At 47.4% G+C, this 20,507-nt stretch overlaps 11 non-coding genes and 2 pseudogenes across 11 annotated transcripts; all 13 read left to right on the top strand.

Annotated features, from left to right (window-relative positions):
* Positions 1 to 320: 320 nt before the first annotated feature.
* Positions 321 to 511, top strand: LOC142270435 (U2 spliceosomal RNA). The gene has a single exon (XR_012735736.1). It is a non-coding gene; the product is annotated as a U2 spliceosomal RNA (small nuclear RNA).
* Positions 512 to 1,898: 1,387 nt separating this feature from the next.
* On the top strand, positions 1,899 to 2,089 carry LOC142270434 (U2 spliceosomal RNA). The gene has a single exon (XR_012735735.1). It is a non-coding gene; the product is annotated as a U2 spliceosomal RNA (small nuclear RNA).
* A 1,387-nt stretch (positions 2,090 to 3,476) lies between these two features.
* LOC142270433 (U2 spliceosomal RNA) lies at positions 3,477 to 3,667 on the top strand. The gene has a single exon (XR_012735734.1). It is a non-coding gene; the product is annotated as a U2 spliceosomal RNA (small nuclear RNA).
* Positions 3,668 to 5,054: 1,387 nt separating this feature from the next.
* On the top strand, positions 5,055 to 5,181 carry LOC142270449 (U2 spliceosomal RNA; annotated as a pseudogene).
* Positions 5,182 to 5,781: 600 nt separating this feature from the next.
* On the top strand, positions 5,782 to 5,977 carry LOC142270446 (U2 spliceosomal RNA). Its single transcript, XR_012735745.1, has one exon. It is a non-coding gene; the product is annotated as a U2 spliceosomal RNA (small nuclear RNA).
* Positions 5,978 to 7,364: 1,387 nt separating this feature from the next.
* LOC142270431 (U2 spliceosomal RNA) lies at positions 7,365 to 7,555 on the top strand. Its single transcript, XR_012735732.1, has one exon. It is a non-coding gene; the product is annotated as a U2 spliceosomal RNA (small nuclear RNA).
* A 1,387-nt stretch (positions 7,556 to 8,942) lies between these two features.
* Positions 8,943 to 9,084, top strand: LOC142270395 (U2 spliceosomal RNA; annotated as a pseudogene).
* A 655-nt stretch (positions 9,085 to 9,739) lies between these two features.
* On the top strand, positions 9,740 to 9,935 carry LOC142270445 (U2 spliceosomal RNA). Its single transcript, XR_012735744.1, has one exon. It is a non-coding gene; the product is annotated as a U2 spliceosomal RNA (small nuclear RNA).
* A 2,189-nt stretch (positions 9,936 to 12,124) lies between these two features.
* LOC142270440 (U2 spliceosomal RNA) lies at positions 12,125 to 12,318 on the top strand. Its single transcript, XR_012735739.1, has one exon. It is a non-coding gene; the product is annotated as a U2 spliceosomal RNA (small nuclear RNA).
* A 1,387-nt stretch (positions 12,319 to 13,705) lies between these two features.
* Positions 13,706 to 13,896, top strand: LOC142270430 (U2 spliceosomal RNA). The gene has a single exon (XR_012735731.1). It is a non-coding gene; the product is annotated as a U2 spliceosomal RNA (small nuclear RNA).
* Positions 13,897 to 15,283: 1,387 nt separating this feature from the next.
* On the top strand, positions 15,284 to 15,474 carry LOC142270429 (U2 spliceosomal RNA). The gene has a single exon (XR_012735730.1). It is a non-coding gene; the product is annotated as a U2 spliceosomal RNA (small nuclear RNA).
* Positions 15,475 to 16,861: 1,387 nt separating this feature from the next.
* LOC142270394 (U2 spliceosomal RNA) lies at positions 16,862 to 17,052 on the top strand. The gene has a single exon (XR_012735700.1). It is a non-coding gene; the product is annotated as a U2 spliceosomal RNA (small nuclear RNA).
* Positions 17,053 to 18,439: 1,387 nt separating this feature from the next.
* LOC142270428 (U2 spliceosomal RNA) lies at positions 18,440 to 18,630 on the top strand. The gene has a single exon (XR_012735729.1). It is a non-coding gene; the product is annotated as a U2 spliceosomal RNA (small nuclear RNA).
* Positions 18,631 to 20,507: the final 1,877 nt, after the last annotated feature.

Raw genomic sequence — 20,507 nt, 5'->3', positions numbered from 1 at the left:
GGATGGCAAAGGGTGGCAGTGACGGAAAGTCAGGCAACCTGTCCTGTCCGTCTTTTTGTATCGTGAATTGGAAAGACTGCAAGGGGGAGGGGAGTTGCTTGCGCCCTAAAGGAGGAGTTATTCAGATTCATTGCAGTGGGCGGCGGCTGCAAAACGCACCATTCTTCTTGTTTTGGCTCTGCAAAGCAGCCTTTTCAAGGGTTGGCTTGGGTGACAAAATGTCTTGTGTAGGCGTGGGTTTGTCTCCCTCTCGCTCTCTCTCCCTAAGATGTGTCCGGCATAGGCCAGGGTGCCACTCGAGGCCCAAACCAATTCTGGTTATCGCTTCTCGGCCTTTTGGCTAAGATCAAGTGTAGTATCTGTTCTTATCAGTTTAATATCTGATACGTCCCCTATCTGGGGACCATATATTAAATGGATTTTTAGAACAGGGAGATGGAAAAAGAGCTTGCTCTGTCCACTCCACGCATTGACCTGGTATTGCAGTACCTCCAGGAACGGTGCACCCCTTCTTAACCCAGTTTCCAAAAGCAGAACTCAATTCACCTGATTCATATTAGCCCGATTTAATGAATTGGAAGAAAGCATACGTCTTCATATGCACCTCAATTTGGCCCATTCACTTTTCACACTTCCTCCTTTTGTTTTTTATCTTTCACACTTTTGACTTTCTTTATTCATCCAAATAGCAAACTCATCACCACTCAACCTGACCAACTCGGCTATGTCCCCGTGCTGCAGTTCTCTGTCTTATCTAGATCATTTGCAATTGAATGGAATAGATCCCTTTTGGACAAAGTGGATTCACCTGCTGCTGCAGTGACCACAGGTGTGATAACATCTAGAATTGGCATCTGGTGCGATCTCTCCGCTTCCACTCCAAAGAAAGTTACCTGTTTATTCCTATCATGCATTGGTTTTTGGGGTTTTCTTTGAGTAATGATGATCTCTTTAGTAGTCTGTTGGCGCCCTCTCCTGGAGGAATAGTTTGCTTGCTCTTGGACATTCTAAAAGAGAGGTCATGATAGACATTGAGCTTCTGAGCTCAATTGGGGACAGTCATGGGTGATGAATGTTTGCAACCTACTGCGAAGCCTCATACCGCAATATAAGGAACGTCAAATACTAAGAAAGGGCGGCCTATGAAAGAATTACTACTTTCAATAAGTACACTTAAACGGCTAATTGGGAATAGAAAAACTGTAAAAAGCCCTCTGAGAAAGCCCCCCTCTAACCTTTGATAGTAAGCTTTTCTGTAGTCTGCCTGTTGATGTATTTTCCGTTTGAACTGTGCACAACATGAAGAGACGGAACACTGGCGGCTTGTCACAATGCCCCCCGATGACATCACAATAGCGCTGCTGCCTAGAAAACAAGCTGCGCAGAAGAAGTTGTTCTTTGGGTGGGAGGGTGGGCTAGTGGAAGGAGGGGGCAATCTCTTTTTTTCCCGGGTGGTAGGGGGATGACAGGAGAAGGGAAGCGGGTGGTGAGAAAGGTACAGAGGGCAGGGTTTGGGGGCTGGGAAGGAAAGGGAAAAGATTAGGGTTTGGGGATGATGAAAGGGCTTTCTACGGGTAAGGATGGCAAAGGGTGGCAGTGACGGAAAGTCAGGCAACCTGTCCTGTCCGTCTTTTTGTATCGTGAATTGGAAAGACTGCAAGGGGGAGGGGAGTTGCTTGCGCCCTAAAGGAGGAGTTATTCAGATTCATTGCAGTGGGCGGCGGCTGCAAAACGCACCATTCTTCTTGTTTTGGCTCTGCAAAGCAGCCTTTTCAAGGGTTGGCTTGGGTGACAAAATGTCTTGTGTAGGCGTGGGTTTGTCTCCCTCTCGCTCTCTCTCCCTAAGATGTGTCCGGCATAGGCCAGGGTGCCACTCGAGGCCCAAACCAATTCTGGTTATCGCTTCTCGGCCTTTTGGCTAAGATCAAGTGTAGTATCTGTTCTTATCAGTTTAATATCTGATACGTCCCCTATCTGGGGACCATATATTAAATGGATTTTTAGAACAGGGAGATGGAAAAAGAGCTTGCTCTGTCCACTCCACGCATTGACCTGGTATTGCAGTACCTCCAGGAACGGTGCACCCCTTCTTAACCCAGTTTCCAAAAGCAGAACTCAATTCACCTGATTCATATTAGCCCGATTTAATGAATTGGAAGAAAGCATACGTCTTCATATGCACCTCAATTTGGCCCATTCACTTTTCACACTTCCTCCTTTTGTTTTTTATCTTTCACACTTTTGACTTTCTTTATTCATCCAAATAGCAAACTCATCACCACTCAACCTGACCAACTCGGCTATGTCCCCGTGCTGCAGTTCTCTGTCTTATCTAGATCATTTGCAATTGAATGGAATAGATCCCTTTTGGACAAAGTGGATTCACCTGCTGCTGCAGTGACCACAGGTGTGATAACATCTAGAATTGGCATCTGGTGCGATCTCTCCGCTTCCACTCCAAAGAAAGTTACCTGTTTATTCCTATCATGCATTGGTTTTTGGGGTTTTCTTTGAGTAATGATGATCTCTTTAGTAGTCTGTTGGCGCCCTCTCCTGGAGGAATAGTTTGCTTGCTCTTGGACATTCTAAAAGAGAGGTCATGATAGACATTGAGCTTCTGAGCTCAATTGGGGACAGTCATGGGTGATGAATGTTTGCAACCTACTGCGAAGCCTCATACCGCAATATAAGGAACGTCAAATACTAAGAAAGGGCGGCCTATGAAAGAATTACTACTTTCAATAAGTACACTTAAACGGCTAATTGGGAATAGAAAAACTGTAAAAAGCCCTCTGAGAAAGCCCCCCTCTAACCTTTGATAGTAAGCTTTTCTGTAGTCTGCCTGTTGATGTATTTTCCGTTTGAACTGTGCACAACATGAAGAGACGGAACACTGGCGGCTTGTCACAATGCCCCCCGATGACATCACAATAGCGCTGCTGCCTAGAAAACAAGCTGCGCAGAAGAAGTTGTTCTTTGGGTGGGAGGGTGGGCTAGTGGAAGGAGGGGGCAATCTCTTTTTTTCCCGGGTGGTAGGGGGATGACAGGAGAAGGGAAGCGGGTGGTGAGAAAGGTACAGAGGGCAGGGTTTGGGGGCTGGGAAGGAAAGGGAAAAGATTAGGGTTTGGGGATGATGAAAGGGCTTTCTACGGGTAAGGATGGCAAAGGGTGGCAGTGACGGAAAGTCAGGCAACCTGTCCTGTCCGTCTTTTTGTATCGTGAATTGGAAAGACTGCAAGGGGGAGGGGAGTTGCTTGCGCCCTAAAGGAGGAGTTATTCAGATTCATTGCAGTGGGCGGCGGCTGCAAAACGCACCATTCTTCTTGTTTTGGCTCTGCAAAGCAGCCTTTTCAAGGGTTGGCTTGGGTGACAAAATGTCTTGTGTAGGCGTGGGTTTGTCTCCCTCTCGCTCTCTCTCCCTAAGATGTGTCCGGCATAGGCCAGGGTGCCACTCGAGGCCCAAACCAATTCTGGTTATCGCTTCTCGGCCTTTTGGCTAAGATCAAGTGTAGTATCTGTTCTTATCAGTTTAATATCTGATACGTCCCCTATCTGGGGACCATATATTAAATGGATTTTTAGAACAGGGAGATGGAAAAAGAGCTTGCTCTGTCCACTCCACGCATTGACCTGGTATTGCAGTACCTCCAGGAACGGTGCACCCCTTCTTAACCCAGTTTCCAAAAGCAGAACTCAATTCACCTGATTCATATTAGCCCGATTTAATGAATTGGAAGAAAGCATACGTCTTCATATGCACCTCAATTTGGCCCATTCACTTTTCACACTTCCTCCTTTTGTTTTTTATCTTTCACACTTTTGACTTTCTTTATTCATCCAAATAGCAAACTCATCACCACTCAACCTGACCAACTCGGCTATGTCCCCGTGCTGCAGTTCTCTGTCTTATCTAGATCATTTGCAATTGAATGGAATAGATCCCTTTTGGACAAAGTGGATTCACCTGCTGCTGCAGTGACCACAGGTGTGATAACATCTAGAATTGGCATCTGGTGCGATCTCTCCGCTTCCACTCCAAAGAAAGTTACCTGTTTATTCCTATCATGCATTGGTTTTTGGGGTTTTCTTTGAGTAATGATGATCTCTTTAGTAGTCTGTTGGCGCCCTCTCCTGGAGGAATAGTTTGCTTGCTCTTGGACATTCTAAAAGAGAGGTCATGATAGACATTGAGCTTCTGAGCTCAATTGGGGACAGTCATGGGTGATGAATGTTTGCAACCTACTGCGAAGCCTCATACCGCAATATAAGGAACGTCAAATACTAAGAAAGGGCGGCCTATGAAAGAATTACTACTTTCAATAAGTACACTTAAACGGCTAATTGGGAATAGAAAAACTGTAAAAAGCCCTCTGAGAAAGCCCCCCTCTAACCTTTGATAGTAAGCTTTTCTGTAGTCTGCCTGTTGATGTATTTTCCGTTTGAACTGTGCACAACATGAAGAGACGGAACACTGGCGGCTTGTCACAATGCCCCCCGATGACATCACAATAGCGCTGCTGCCTAGAAAACAAGCTGCGCAGAAGAAGTTGTTCTTTGGGTGGGAGGGTGGGCTAGTGGAAGGAGGGGGCAATCTCTTTTTTTCCCGGGTGGTAGGGGGATGACAGGAGAAGGGAAGCGGGTGGTGAGAAAGGTACAGAGGGCAGGGTTTGGGGGCTGGGAAGGAAAGGGAAAAGATTAGGGTTTGGGGATGATGAAAGGGCTTTCTACGGGTAAGGATGGCAAAGGGTGGCAGTGACGGAAAGTCAGGCAACCTGTCCTGTCCGTCTTTTTGTATCGTGAATTGGAAAGACTGCAAGGGGGAGGGGAGTTGCTTGCGCCCTAAAGGAGGAGTTATTCAGATTCATTGCAGTGGGCGGCGGCTGCAAAACGCACCATTCTTCTTGTTTTGGCTCTGCAAAGCAGCCTTTTCAAGGGTTGGCTTGGGTGACAAAATGTCTTGTGTAGGCGTGGGTTTGTCTCCCTCTCGCTCTCTCTCCCTAAGATGTGTCCGGCATAGGCCAGGGTGCCACTCGAGGCCCAAACCAATTCTGGTTATCGCTTCTCGGCCTTTTGGCTAAGATCAAGTGTAGTATCTGTGAGGCTCGGCAGATGCAATGCACACTGGAAGGTTGCGCTTGCTAGTACTCTTGATGTATAGTATATTCATCTAGAGGAAAACATGGCCCTACCAGGATCGAGGCTATTAGACTGAGTAAGTGTGGGGGCTATGGTGCAATGTGCCCCAGGACTGACGACCCTGGAGTGAGTCTGAGCTTGCTGGCTTGGGACCCCGGCGAGCCTTGGGCTCTGTAGCACACCGTACCTTGCCCTTTCATACTTTCTGAGCATATTGCTCTATCCCGGCCTTCTGGCTAGGAAGGGAAATTTTTATAATCATGGTCGGAGGTCCGTTCAGCTTTGGGCTGAGAAACCAACACCCGGTTGGAGGTCCGGGTCAGCTTCGGCTGAGAAACCAACACCCGGTTGGAGGTCCGGTTAGCCTTGGGCTGAGAAACCAACACCGGTTGACGGTCCGGGCAGTTTCGGCTGCGAAACCAACAACTAGTAGCTCTCTACTCCACTTGGGTAAGATGCCTGGGTGGACGCTGGGAGCAACGACAAGGCTCAACCAGGCTTCGGCTTGGGGGAGCACCGAAGATCCCTGACCCTTGCTGTGGCCTTCTGGCTCGGAGGGACGGGGTTGATTTTTGGGGACCCTCTCCTCACGGAGGGGTCCACACGAATCCTAGCCTTTGCACTGTTTTTGGTGTGACTTCGGTCATGCATTTTTTGCGGTGCTTTGGAAAGCTTCATTAAATCAAAATCTGTTCTTATCAGTTTAATATCTGATACGTCCCCTATCTGGGGACCATATATTAAATGGATTTTTAGAACAGGGAGATGGAAAAAGAGCTTGCTCTGTCCACTCCACGCATTGACCTGGTATTGCAGTACCTCCAGGAACGGTGCACCCCTTCTTAACCCAGTTTCCAAAAGCAGAACTCAATTCACCTGATTCATATTAGCCCGATTTAATGAATTGGAAGAAAGCATACGTCTTCATATGCACCTCAATTTGGCCCATTCACTTTTCACACTTCCTCCTTTTGTTTTTTATCTTTCACACTTTTGACTTTCTTTATTCATCCAAATAGCAAACTCATCACCACTCAACCTGACCAACTCGGCTATGTCCCCGTGCTGCAGTTCTCTGTCTTATCTAGATCATTTGCAATTGAATGGAATAGATCCCTTTTGGACAAAGTGGATTCACCTGCTGCTGCAGTGACCACAGGTGTGATAACATCTAGAATTGGCATCTGGTGCGATCTCTCCGCTTCCACTCCAAAGAAAGTTACCTGTTTATTCCTATCATGCATTGGTTTTTGGGGTTTTCTTTGAGTAATGATGATCTCTTTAGTAGTCTGTTGGCGCCCTCTCCTGGAGGAATAGTTTGCTTGCTCTTGGACATTCTAAAAGAGAGGTCATGATAGACATTGAGCTTCTGAGCTCAATTGGGGACAGTCATGGGTGATGAATGTTTGCAACCTACTGCGAAGCCTCATACCGCAATATAAGGAACGTCAAATACTAAGAAAGGGCGGCCTATGAAAGAATTACTACTTTCAATAAGTACACTTAAACGGCTAATTGGGAATAGAAAAACTGTAAAAAGCCCTCTGAGAAAGCCCCCCTCTAACCTTTGATAGTAAGCTTTTCTGTAGTCTGCCTGTTGATGTATTTTCCGTTTGAACTGTGCACAACATGAAGAGACGGAACACTGGCGGCTTGTCACAATGCCCCCCGATGACATCACAATAGCGCTGCTGCCTAGAAAACAAGCTGCGCAGAAGAAGTTGTTCTTTGGGTGGGAGGGTGGGCTAGTGGAAGGAGGGGGCAATCTCTTTTTTTCCCGGGTGGTAGGGGGATGACAGGAGAAGGGAAGCGGGTGGTGAGAAAGGTACAGAGGGCAGGGTTTGGGGGCTGGGAAGGAAAGGGAAAAGATTAGGGTTTGGGGATGATGAAAGGGCTTTCTACGGGTAAGGATGGCAAAGGGTGGCAGTGACGGAAAGTCAGGCAACCTGTCCTGTCCGTCTTTTTGTATCGTGAATTGGAAAGACTGCAAGGGGGAGGGGAGTTGCTTGCGCCCTAAAGGAGGAGTTATTCAGATTCATTGCAGTGGGCGGCGGCTGCAAAACGCACCATTCTTCTTGTTTTGGCTCTGCAAAGCAGCCTTTTCAAGGGTTGGCTTGGGTGACAAAATGTCTTGTGTAGGCGTGGGTTTGTCTCCCTCTCGCTCTCTCTCCCTAAGATGTGTCCGGCATAGGCCAGGGTGCCACTCGAGGCCCAAACCAATTCTGGTTATCGCTTCTCGGCCTTTTGGCTAAGATCAAGTGTAGTATCTGTTCTTATCAGTTTAATATCTGATACGTCCCCTATCTGGGGACCATATATTAAATGGATTTTTAGAACAGGGAGATGGAAAAAGAGCTTGCTCTGTCCACTCCACGCATTGACCTGGTATTGCAGTACCTCCAGGAACGGTGCACCCCTTCTTAACCCAGTTTCCAAAAGCAGAACTCAATTCACCTGATTCATATTAGCCCGATTTAATGAATTGGAAGAAAGCATACGTCTTCATATGCACCTCAATTTGGCCCATTCACTTTTCACACTTCCTCCTTTTGTTTTTTATCTTTCACACTTTTGACTTTCTTTATTCATCCAAATAGCAAACTCATCACCACTCAACCTGACCAACTCGGCTATGTCCCCGTGCTGCAGTTCTCTGTCTTATCTAGATCATTTGCAATTGAATGGAATAGATCCCTTTTGGACAAAGTGGATTCACCTGCTGCTGCAGTGACCACAGGTGTGATAACATCTAGAATTGGCATCTGGTGCGATCTCTCCGCTTCCACTCCAAAGAAAGTTACCTGTTTATTCCTATCATGCATTGGTTTTTGGGGTTTTCTTTGAGTAATGATGATCTCTTTAGTAGTCTGTTGGCGCCCTCTCCTGGAGGAATAGTTTGCTTGCTCTTGGACATTCTAAAAGAGAGGTCATGATAGACATTGAGCTTCTGAGCTCAATTGGGGACAGTCATGGGTGATGAATGTTTGCAACCTACTGCGAAGCCTCATACCGCAATATAAGGAACGTCAAATACTAAGAAAGGGCGGCCTATGAAAGAATTACTACTTTCAATAAGTACACTTAAACGGCTAATTGGGAATAGAAAAACTGTAAAAAGCCCTCTGAGAAAGCCCCCCTCTAACCTTTGATAGTAAGCTTTTCTGTAGTCTGCCTGTTGATGTATTTTCCGTTTGAACTGTGCACAACATGAAGAGACGGAACACTGGCGGCTTGTCACAATGCCCCCCGATGACATCACAATAGCGCTGCTGCCTAGAAAACAAGCTGCGCAGAAGAAGTTGTTCTTTGGGTGGGAGGGTGGGCTAGTGGAAGGAGGGGGCAATCTCTTTTTTTCCCGGGTGGTAGGGGGATGACAGGAGAAGGGAAGCGGGTGGTGAGAAAGGTACAGAGGGCAGGGTTTGGGGGCTGGGAAGGAAAGGGAAAAGATTAGGGTTTGGGGATGATGAAAGGGCTTTCTACGGGTAAGGATGGCAAAGGGTGGCAGTGACGGAAAGTCAGGCAACCTGTCCTGTCCGTCTTTTTGTATCGTGAATTGGAAAGACTGCAAGGGGGAGGGGAGTTGCTTGCGCCCTAAAGGAGGAGTTATTCAGATTCATTGCAGTGGGCGGCGGCTGCAAAACGCACCATTCTTCTTGTTTTGGCTCTGCAAAGCAGCCTTTTCAAGGGTTGGCTTGGGTGACAAAATGTCTTGTGTAGGCGTGGGTTTGTCTCCCTCTCGCTCTCTCTCCCTAAGATGTGTCCGGCATAGGCCAGGGTGCCACTCGAGGCCCAAACCAATTCTGGTTATCGCTTCTCGGCCTTTTGGCTAAGATCAAGTGTAGTATCGTTCGAAAAGGTGGTTTAAGGCTCCGGCCACCTTAGTACAATGATGCAATGCACACTGGAAGGTTGCACTTGTTAGTACTTTGGGAGGATAGTATATCCATCTAGAGGAAACCATGGCCCTACCAGGATTGAGGCTATTAGACTGAGTAAGTGTGGGGGTTATGGTGCAATGTGCCCCAGGAATGGACACCCTGGAGGGAGTCTGAACTTGCTAGGTTGGGACCCTGGTAAGCCTCAGACTCTGTCGCACGCCGCGCCTTGCCTATTCATACTTTCCAAGCATATTGCCCTATCCTGGCCTTCTGGCTAAGAAGGGAAATTTTTATAATCCCGGTCGGAAGTCCGGTCAGCTTTGGGCTGAGAAACCAACACCCGGTTGGAGGTCCGGTTAGCCTTGGGCTGAGAAACCAACACCCGGTTGGAGGTCCGGTCAGCCTTGGGCTGAGAAACCAACACCCGGTTGGAGGTCCGGTCAGCCTTGGGCTGAGAAACCAACACCGGTTGACGGTCCGGGCAGTCTCGGCTGCGAAACCAACGACTAGTAGCTCCCTACTCCACTTGGGTAAGATGCCTCGGTGGACGCTGGGAGCAACAACAAGGCTCAACCAGGCTTCGGCTTGGGGGAGCACCGAAGATCCCTGACCCTCGCTGTGGCCTTCTGGCTCGGAGGGACGGGGTTGATTTTTGGGGATCCTCTTCTCACGGAGGGGTCCACACGAATCCTAGCCTTTGCACTGTTTTTGGTGTGACTTCGGTCATGCATTTTTGCGGTGCTTTGGAAAGCTTCATTAAATCAAAAATCTGTTCTTATCAGTTTAATATCTGATACGTCCCCTATCTGGGGACCATATATTAAATGGATTTTTAGAACAGGGAGATGGAAAAAGAGCTTGCTCTGTCCACTCCACGCATTGACCTGGTATTGCAGTACCTCCAGGAACGGTGCACCCCTTCTTAACCCAGTTTCCAAAAGCAGAACTCAATTCACCTGATTCATATTAGCCCGATTTAATGAATTGGAAGAAAGCATACGTCTTCATATGCACCTCAATTTGGCCCATTCACTTTTCACACTTCCTCCTTTTGTTTTTTATCTTTCACACTTTTGACTTTCTTTATTCATCCAAATAGCAAACTCATCACCACTCAACCTGACCAACTCGGCTATGTCCCCGTGCTGCAGTTCTCTGTCTTATCTAGATCATTTGCAATTGAATGGAATAGATCCCTTTTGGACAAAGTGGATTCACCTGCTGCTGCAGTGACCACAGGTGTGATAACATCTAGAATTGGCATCTGGTGCGATCTCTCCGCTTCCACTCCAAAGAAAGTTACCTGTTTATTCCTATCATGCATTGGTTTTTGGGGTTTTCTTTGAGTAATGATGATCTCTTTAGTAGTCTGTTGGCGCCCTCTCCTGGAGGAATAGTTTGCTTGCTCTTGGACATTCTAAAAGAGAGGTCATGATAGACATTGAGCTTCTGAGCTCAATTGGGGACAGTCATGGGTGATGAATGTTTGCAACCTACTGCGAAGCCTCATACCGCAATATAAGGAACGTCAAATACTAAGAAAGGGCGGCCTATGAAAGAATTACTACTTTCAATAAGTACACTTAAACGGCTAATTGGGAATAGAAAAACTGTAAAAAGCCCTCTGAGAAAGCCCCCCTCTAACCTTTGATAGTAAGCTTTTCTGTAGTCTGCCTGTTGATGTATTTTCCGTTTGAACTGTGCACAACATGAAGAGACGGAACACTGGCGGCTTGTCACAATGCCCCCCGATGACATCACAATAGCGCTGCTGCCTAGAAAACAAGCTGCGCAGAAGAAGTTGTTCTTTGGGTGGGAGGGTGGGCTAGTGGAAGGAGGGGGCAATCTCTTTTTTTCCCGGGTGGTAGGGGGATGACAGGAGAAGGGAAGCGGGTGGTGAGAAAGGTACAGAGGGCAGGGTTTGGGGGCTGGGAAGGAAAGGGAAAAGATTAGGGTTTGGGGATGATGAAAGGGCTTTCTACGGGTTAGGATGGCAAAGGGTGGCAGTGACGGAAAGTCAGGCAACCTGTCCTGTCCGTCTTTTTGTATCGTGAATTGGAAAGACTGCAAGGGGGAGGGGAGTTGCTTGCGCCCTAAAGGAGGAGTTATTCAGATTCATTGCAGTGGGCGGCGGCTGCAAAACGCACCATTCTTCTTGTTTTGGCTCTGCAAAGCAGCCTTTTCAAGGGTTGGCTTGGGTGACAAAATGTCTTGTGTAGGCGTGGGTTTGTCTCCCTCTCGCTCTCTCTCCCTAAGATGTGTCCGGCATAGGCCAGGGTGCCACTCGAGGCCCAAACCAATTCTGGTTATCGCTTCTCGGCCTTTTGGCTAAGATCAAGTGTAGTGTTGTTCGAAGAGGTGGTTTAAGCTCCAGGCCACCTTAGTACAATGATACAATGCACACTGGAAGGTTGCGCTTGCTAGTACTCTGGGTGGATAGTATATTCATCTAGAGGAAAACATGGCCCTACCAGGATCAAGGCTATTAGACTGAGTAAGGGTGGGGGGCTATGGTACAACGTGCCCCAGGACTGACGACCCTGGAGTGAGTCTGAGCTTGCTGGCTTGGGACCCCGGCAAGCCTTGGGCTCTGTAGCACACCGTACCTTGCCTTTTCATACTTTTTGAGCATATTACCCTATCCCGGCCTTCTGGCTAGGAAGGGAAATTTTTACAATCCCGGTCGGAGGTCTGGTCAGCTTTGGGCTGAGAAACTAACACCCAGTTGGAGGTCTGGGTCAGCTTCGGCTGAGAAACCAACACCCGGTTGGAGGTCTGGGTCAGCTTCGGCTGAGAAACCAACACCCGGTTGGAGGTCCGGTTAGCCTTGGGCTGAGAAACCAACACCGGTTGACGGTCCGGGCAGTTTCGGCTGCGAAACCAACAACTAGTAGCTCTCTACTCCACTTGGGTAAGATGCCTGGGTGGACGCTGGGAGCAACGACAAGGCTCAACCAGGCTTCGGCTTGGGGGAGCACCGAAGATCCCTGACCCTTGCTGTGGCCTTCTGGCTCGGAGGGACGGGGTTGATTTTTGGGGACCCTCTCCTCACGGTGGGGTCCACACGAATCCTAGCCTTTGCACTGTTTTTGGTGTGACTTCGGTCATGCATTTTTTGTGGTGCTTTGGAAAGCTTCATTAAATCAAAAAATCTGTTCTTATCAGTTTAATATCTGATACGTCCCCTATCTGGGGACCATATATTAAATGGATTTTTAGAACAGGGAGATGGAAAAAGAGCTTGCTCTGTCCACTCCACGCATTGACCTGGTATTGCAGTACCTCCAGGAACGGTGCACCCCTTCTTAACCCAGTTTCCAAAAGCAGAACTCAATTCACCTGATTCATATTAGCCCGATTTAATGAATTGGAAGAAAGCATACGTCTTCATATGCACCTCAATTTGGCCCATTCACTTTTCACACTTCCTCCTTTTGTTTTTTATCTTTCACACTTTTGACTTTCTTTATTCATCCAAATAGCAAACTCATCACCACTCAACCTGACCAACTCGGCTATGTCCCCGTGCTGCAGTTCTCTGTCTTATCTAGATCATTTGCAATTGAATGGAATAGATCCCTTTTGGACAAAGTGGATTCACCTGCTGCTGCAGTGACCACAGGTGTGATAACATCTAGAATTGGCATCTGGTGCGATCTCTCCGCTTCCACTCCAAAGAAAGTTACCTGTTTATTCCTATCATGCATTGGTTTTTGGGGTTTTCTTTGAGTAATGATGATCTCTTTAGTAGTCTGTTGGCGCCCTCTCCTGGAGGAATAGTTTGCTTGCTCTTGGACATTCTAAAAGAGAGGTCATGATAGACATTGAGCTTCTGAGCTCAATTGGGGACAGTCATGGGTGATGAATGTTTGCAACCTACTGCGAAGCCTCATACCGCAATATAAGGAACGTCAAATACTAAGAAAGGGCGGCCTATGAAAGAATTACTACTTTCAATAAGTACACTTAAACGGCTAATTGGGAATAGAAAAACTGTAAAAAGCCCTCTGAGAAAGCCCCCCTCTAACCTTTGATAGTAAGCTTTTCTGTAGTCTGCCTGTTGATGTATTTTCCGTTTGAACTGTGCACAACATGAAGAGACGGAACACTGGCGGCTTGTCACAATGCCCCCCGATGACATCACAATAGCGCTGCTGCCTAGAAAACAAGCTGCGCAGAAGAAGTTGTTCTTTGGGTGGGAGGGTGGGCTAGTGGAAGGAGGGGGCAATCTCTTTTTTTCCCGGGTGGTAGGGGGATGACAGGAGAAGGGAAGCGGGTGGTGAGAAAGGTACAGAGGGCAGGGTTTGGGGGCTGGGAAGGAAAGGGAAAAGATTAGGGTTTGGGGATGATGAAAGGGCTTTCTACGGGTAAGGATGGCAAAGGGTGGCAGTGACGGAAAGTCAGGCAACCTGTCCTGTCCGTCTTTTTGTATCGTGAATTGGAAAGACTGCAAGGGGGAGGGGAGTTGCTTGCGCCCTAAAGGAGGAGTTATTCAGATTCATTGCAGTGGGCGGCGGCTGCAAAACGCACCATTCTTCTTGTTTTGGCTCTGCAAAGCAGCCTTTTCAAGGGTTGGCTTGGGTGACAAAATGTCTTGTGTAGGCGTGGGTTTGTCTCCCTCTCGCTCTCTCTCCCTAAGATGTGTCCGGCATAGGCCAGGGTGCCACTCGAGGCCCAAACCAATTCTGGTTATCGCTTCTCGGCCTTTTGGCTAAGATCAAGTGTAGTATCTGTTCTTATCAGTTTAATATCTGATACGTCCCCTATCTGGGGACCATATATTAAATGGATTTTTAGAACAGGGAGATGGAAAAAGAGCTTGCTCTGTCCACTCCACGCATTGACCTGGTATTGCAGTACCTCCAGGAACGGTGCACCCCTTCTTAACCCAGTTTCCAAAAGCAGAACTCAATTCACCTGATTCATATTAGCCCGATTTAATGAATTGGAAGAAAGCATACGTCTTCATATGCACCTCAATTTGGCCCATTCACTTTTCACACTTCCTCCTTTTGTTTTTTATCTTTCACACTTTTGACTTTCTTTATTCATCCAAATAGCAAACTCATCACCACTCAACCTGACCAACTCGGCTATGTCCCCGTGCTGCAGTTCTCTGTCTTATCTAGATCATTTGCAATTGAATGGAATAGATCCCTTTTGGACAAAGTGGATTCACCTGCTGCTGCAGTGACCACAGGTGTGATAACATCTAGAATTGGCATCTGGTGCGATCTCTCCGCTTCCACTCCAAAGAAAGTTACCTGTTTATTCCTATCATGCATTGGTTTTTGGGGTTTTCTTTGAGTAATGATGATCTCTTTAGTAGTCTGTTGGCGCCCTCTCCTGGAGGAATAGTTTGCTTGCTCTTGGACATTCTAAAAGAGAGGTCATGATAGACATTGAGCTTCTGAGCTCAATTGGGGACAGTCATGGGTGATGAATGTTTGCAACCTACTGCGAAGCCTCATACCGCAATATAAGGAACGTCAAATACTAAGAAAGGGCGGCCTATGAAAGAATTACTACTTTCAATAAGTACACTTAAACGGCTAATTGGGAATAGAAAAACTGTAAAAAGCCCTCTGAGAAAGCCCCCCTCTAACCTTTGATAGTAAGCTTTTCTGTAGTCTGCCTGTTGATGTATTTTCCGTTTGAACTGTGCACAACATGAAGAGACGGAACACTGGCGGCTTGTCACAATGCCCCCCGATGACATCACAATAGCGCTGCTGCCTAGAAAACAAGCTGCACAGAAGAAGTTGTTCTTTGGGTGGGAGGGTGGGCTAGTGGAAGGAGGGGGCAATCTCTTTTTTTCCCGGGTGGTAGGGGGATGACAGGAGAAGGGAAGCGGGTGGTGAGAAAGGTACAGAGGGCAGGGTTTGGGGGCTGGGAAGGAAAGGGAAAAGATTAGGGTTTGGGGATGATGAAAGGGCTTTCTACGGGTAAGGATGGCAAAGGGTGGCAGTGACGGAAAGTCAGGCAACCTGTCCTGTCCGTCTTTTTGTATCGTGAATTGGAAAGACTGCAAGGGGGAGGGGAGTTGCTTGCGCCCTAAAGGAGGAGTTATTCAGATTCATTGCAGTGGGCGGCGGCTGCAAAACGCACCATTCTTCTTGTTTTGGCTCTGCAAAGCAGCCTTTTCAAGGGTTGGCTTGGGTGACAAAATGTCTTGTGTAGGCGTGGGTTTGTCTCCCTCTCGCTCTCTCTCCCTAAGATGTGTCCGGCATAGGCCAGGGTGCCACTCGAGGCCCAAACCAATTCTGGTTATCGCTTCTCGGCCTTTTGGCTAAGATCAAGTGTAGTATCTGTTCTTATCAGTTTAATATCTGATACGTCCCCTATCTGGGGACCATATATTAAATGGATTTTTAGAACAGGGAGATGGAAAAAGAGCTTGCTCTGTCCACTCCACGCATTGACCTGGTATTGCAGTACCTCCAGGAACGGTGCACCCCTTCTTAACCCAGTTTCCAAAAGCAGAACTCAATTCACCTGATTCATATTAGCCCGATTTAATGAATTGGAAGAAAGCATACGTCTTCATATGCACCTCAATTTGGCCCATTCACTTTTCACACTTCCTCCTTTTGTTTTTTATCTTTCACACTTTTGACTTTCTTTATTCATCCAAATAGCAAACTCATCACCACTCAACCTGACCAACTCGGCTATGTCCCCCTGCTGCAGTTCTCTGTCTTATCTAGATCATTTGCAATTGAATGGAATAGATCCCTTTTGGACAAAGTGGATTCACCTGCTGCTGCAGTGACCACAGGTGTGATAACATCTAGAATTGGCATCTGGTGCGATCTCTCCGCTTCCACTCCAAAGAAAGTTACCTGTTTATTCCTATCATGCATTGGTTTTTGGGGTTTTCTTTGAGTAATGATGATCTCTTTAGTAGTCTGTTGGCGCCCTCTCCTGGAGGAATAGTTTGCTTGCTCTTGGACATTCTAAAAGAGAGGTCATGATAGACATTGAGCTTCTGAGCTCAATTGGGGACAGTCATGGGTGATGAATGTTTGCAACCTACTGCGAAGCCTCATACCGCAATATAAGGAACGTCAAATACTAAGAAAGGGCGGCCTATGAAAGAATTACTACTTTCAATAAGTACACTTAAACGGCTAATTGGGAATAGAAAAACTGTAAAAAGCCCTCTGAGAAAGCCCCCCTCTAACCTTTGATAGTAAGCTTTTCTGTAGTCTGCCTGTTGATGTATTTTCCGTTTGAACTGTGCACAACATGAAGAGACGGAACACTGGCGGCTTGTCACAATGCCCCCCGATGACATCACAATAGCGCTGCTGCCTAGAAAACAAGCTGCGCAGAAGAAGTTGTTCTTTGGGTGGGAGGGTGGGCTAGTGGAAGGAGGGGGCAATCTCTTTTTTTCCCGGGTGGTAGGGGGATGACAGGAGAAGGGAAGCGGGTGGTGAGAAAGGTACAGAGGGCAGGGTTTGGGGGCTGGGAAGGAAAGGGAAAAGATTAGGGTTTGGGGATGATGAAAGGGCTTTCTACGGGTAAGGATGGCAAAGGGTGGCAGTGACGGAAAGTCAGGCAACCTGTCCTGTCCGTCTTTTTGTATCGTGAATTGGAAAGACTGCAAGGGGGAGGGGAGTTGCTTGCGCCCTAAAGGAGGAGTTATTCAGATTCATTGCAGTGGGCGGCGGCTGCAAAACGCACCATTCTTCTTGTTTTGGCTCTGCAAAGCAGCCTTTTCAAGGGTTGGCTTGGGTGACAAAATGTCTTGTGTAGGCGTGGGTTTGTCTCCCTCTCGCTCTCTCTCCCTAAGATGTGTCCGGCATAGGCCAGGGTGCCACTCGAGGCCCAAACCAATTCTGGTTATCGCTTCTCGGCCTTTTGGCTAAGATCAAGTGTAGTATCTGTTCTTATCAGTTTAATATCTGATATGTCCCCTATCTGGGGACCATATATTAAATGGATTTTTAGAACAGGGAGATGGAAAAAGAGCTTGCTCTGTCCACTCCACGCATTGACCTGGTATTGCAGTACCTCCAGGAACGGTGCACCCCTTCTTAACCCAGTTTCCAAAAGCAGAACTCAATTCACCTGATTCATATTAGCCCGATTTAATGAATTGGAAGAAAGCATACGTCTTCATATGCACCTCAATTTGGCCCATTCACTTTTCACACTTCCTCCTTTTGTTTTTTATCTTTCACACTTTTGACTTTCTTTATTCATCCAAATAGCAAACTCATCACCACTCAACCTGACCAACTCGGCTATGTCCCCGTGCTGCAGTTCTCTGTCTTATCTAGATCATTTGCAATTGAATGGAATAGATCCCTTTTGGACAAAGTGGATTCACCTGCTGCTGCAGTGACCACAGGTGTGATAACATCTAGAATTGGCATCTGGTGCGATCTCTCCGCTTCCACTCCAAAGAAAGTTACCTGTTTATTCCTATCATGCATTGGTTTTTGGGGTTTTCTTTGAGTAATGATGATCTCTTTAGTAGTCTGTTGGCGCCCTCTCCTGGAGGAATAGTTTGCTTGCTCTTGGACATTCTAAAAGAGAGGTCATGATAGACATTGAGCTTCTGAGCTCAATTGGGGACAGTCATGGGTGATGAATGTTTGCAACCTACTGCGAAGCCTCATACCGCAATATAAGGAACGTCAAATACTAAGAAAGGGCGGCCTATGAAAGAATTACTACTTTCAATAAGTACACTTAAACGGCTAATTGGGAATAGAAAAACTGTAAAAAGCCCTCTGAGAAAGCCCCCCTCTAACCTTTGATAGTAAGCTTTTCTGTAGTCTGCCTGTTGATGTATTTTCCGTTTGAACTGTGCACAACATGAAGAGACGGAACACTGGCGGCTTGTCACAATGCCCCCCGATGACATCACAATAGCGCTGCTGCCTAGAAAACAAGCTGCGCAGAAGAAGTTGTTCTTTGGGTGGGAGGGTGGGCTAGTGGAAGGAGGGGGCAATCTCTTTTTTTCCCGGGTGGTAGGGGGATGACAGGAGAAGGGAAGCGGGTGGTGAGAAAGGTACAGAGGGCAGGGTTTGGGGGCTGGGAAGGAAAGGGAAAAGATTAGGGTTTGGGGATGATGAAAGGGCTTTCTACGGGTAAGGATGGCAAAGGGTGGCAGTGACGGAAAGTCAGGCAACCTGTCCTGTCCGTCTTTTTGTATCGTGAATTGGAAAGACTGCAAGGGGGAGGGGAGTTGCTTGCGCCCTAAAGGAGGAGTTATTCAGATTCATTGCAGTGGGCGGCGGCTGCAAAACGCACCATTCTTCTTGTTTTGGCTCTGCAAAGCAGCCTTTTCAAGGGTTGGCTTGGGTGACAAAATGTCTTGTGTAGGCGTGGGTTTGTCTCCCTCTCGCTCTCTCTCCCTAAGATGTGTCCGGCATAGGCCAGGGTGCCACTCGAGGCCCAAACCAATTCTGGTTATCGCTTCTCGGCCTTTTGGCTAAGATCAAGTGTAGTATCTGTTCTTATCAGTTTAATATCTGATACGTCCCCTATCTGGGGACCATATATTAAATGGATTTTTAGAACAGGGAGATGGAAAAAGAGCTTGCTCTGTCCACTCCACGCATTGACCTGGTATTGCAGTACCTCCAGGAACGGTGCACCCCTTCTTAACCCAGTTTCCAAAAGCAGAACTCAATTCACCTGATTCATATTAGCCCGATTTAATGAATTGGAAGAAAGCATACGTCTTCATATGCACCTCAATTTGGCCCATTCACTTTTCACACTTCCTCCTTTTGTTTTTTATCTTTCACACTTTTGACTTTCTTTATTCATCCAAATAGCAAACTCATCACCACTCAACCTGACCAACTCGGCTATGTCCCCGTGCTGCAGTTCTCTGTCTTATCTAGATCATTTGCAATTGAATGGAATAGATCCCTTTTGGACAAAGTGGATTCACCTGCTGCTGCAGTGACCACAGGTGTGATAACATCTAGAATTGGCATCTGGTGCGATCTCTCCGCTTCCACTCCAAAGAAAGTTACCTGTTTATTCCTATCATGCATTGGTTTTTGGGGTTTTCTTTGAGTAATGATGATCTCTTTAGTAGTCTGTTGGCGCCCTCTCCTGGAGGAATAGTTTGCTTGCTCTTGGACATTCTAAAAGAGAGGTCATGATAGACATTGAGCTTCTGAGCTCAATTGGGGACAGTCATGGGTGATGAATGTTTGCAACCTACTGCGAAGCCTCATACCGCAATATAAGGAACGTCAAATACTAAGAAAGGGCGGCCTATGAAAGAATTACTACTTTCAATAAGTACACTTAAACGGCTAATTGGGAATAGAAAAACTGTAAAAAGCCCTCTGAGAAAGCCCCCCTCTAACCTTTGATAGTAAGCTTTTCTGTAGTCTGCCTGTTGATGTATTTTCCGTTTGAACTGTGCACAACATGAAGAGACGGAACACTGGCGGCTTGTCACAATGCCCCCCGATGACATCACAATAGCGCTGCTGCCTAGAAAACAAGCTGCGCAGAAGAAGTTGTTCTTTGGGTGGGAGGGTGGGCTAGTGGAAGGAGGGGGCAATCTCTTTTTTTCCCGGGTGGTAGGGGGATGACAGGAGAAGGGAAGCGGGTGGTGAGAAAGGTACAGAGGGCAGGGTTTGGGGGCTGGGAAGGAAAGGGAAAAGATTAGGGTTTGGGGATGATGAAAGGGCTTTCTACGGGTAAGGATGGCAAAGGGTGGCAGTGACGGAAAGTCAGGCAACCTGTCCTGTCCGTCTTTTTGTATCGTGAATTGGAAAGACTGCAAGGGGGAGGGGAGTTGCTTGCGCCCTAAAGGAGGAGTTATTCAGATTCATTGCAGTGGGCGGCGGCTGCAAAACGCACCATTCTTCTTGTTTTGGCTCTGCAAAGCAGCCTTTTCAAGGGTTGGCTTGGGTGACAAAATGTCTTGTGTAGGCGTGGGTTTGTCTCCCTCTCGCTCTCTCTCCCTAAGATGTGTCCGGCATAGGCCAGGGTGCCACTCGAGGCCCAAACCAATTCTGGTTATCGCTTCTCGGCCTTTTGGCTAAGATCAAGTGTAGTGTTGTTCGAAGAGGTGGTTTAAGCTCCAGGCCACCTTAGTACAATGATACAATGCACACTGGAAGGTTGCGCTTGCTAGTACTCTGGGTGGATAGTATATTCATCTAGAGGAAAACATGGCCCTACCAGGATCGAGGCTATTAGACTGAGTAAGGTTGGGGGGCTATGGTACAACGTGCCCCAGGACTGACGACCCTGGAGTGAGTCTGAGCTTGCTGGCTTGGGACCCCGGCAAGCCTTGGGCTCTGTAGCACACCGTACCTTGCCTTTTCATACTTTTTGAGCATATTACCCTATCCCGGCCTTCTGGCTAGGAAGGGAAATTTTTATAATCCCGGTCGGAGGTCTGGTCAGCTTTGGGCTGAGAAACTAACACCCGGTTGGAGGTCCGGGTCAGCTTCGGCTGAGAAACCAACACCCGGTTGGAGGTCTGGGTCAGCTTCGGCTGAGAAA

Source organism: Anomaloglossus baeobatrachus, unplaced genomic scaffold (assembly GCF_048569485.1).
Source record: "Anomaloglossus baeobatrachus isolate aAnoBae1 unplaced genomic scaffold, aAnoBae1.hap1 Scaffold_3270, whole genome shotgun sequence".
Classification (NCBI taxonomy): Eukaryota; Metazoa; Chordata; class Amphibia; order Anura; family Aromobatidae; genus Anomaloglossus; species Anomaloglossus baeobatrachus.
Note: the sequence above shows the minus strand (reverse complement) of the source record. Positions and strands in the feature narration are given on the sequence as shown.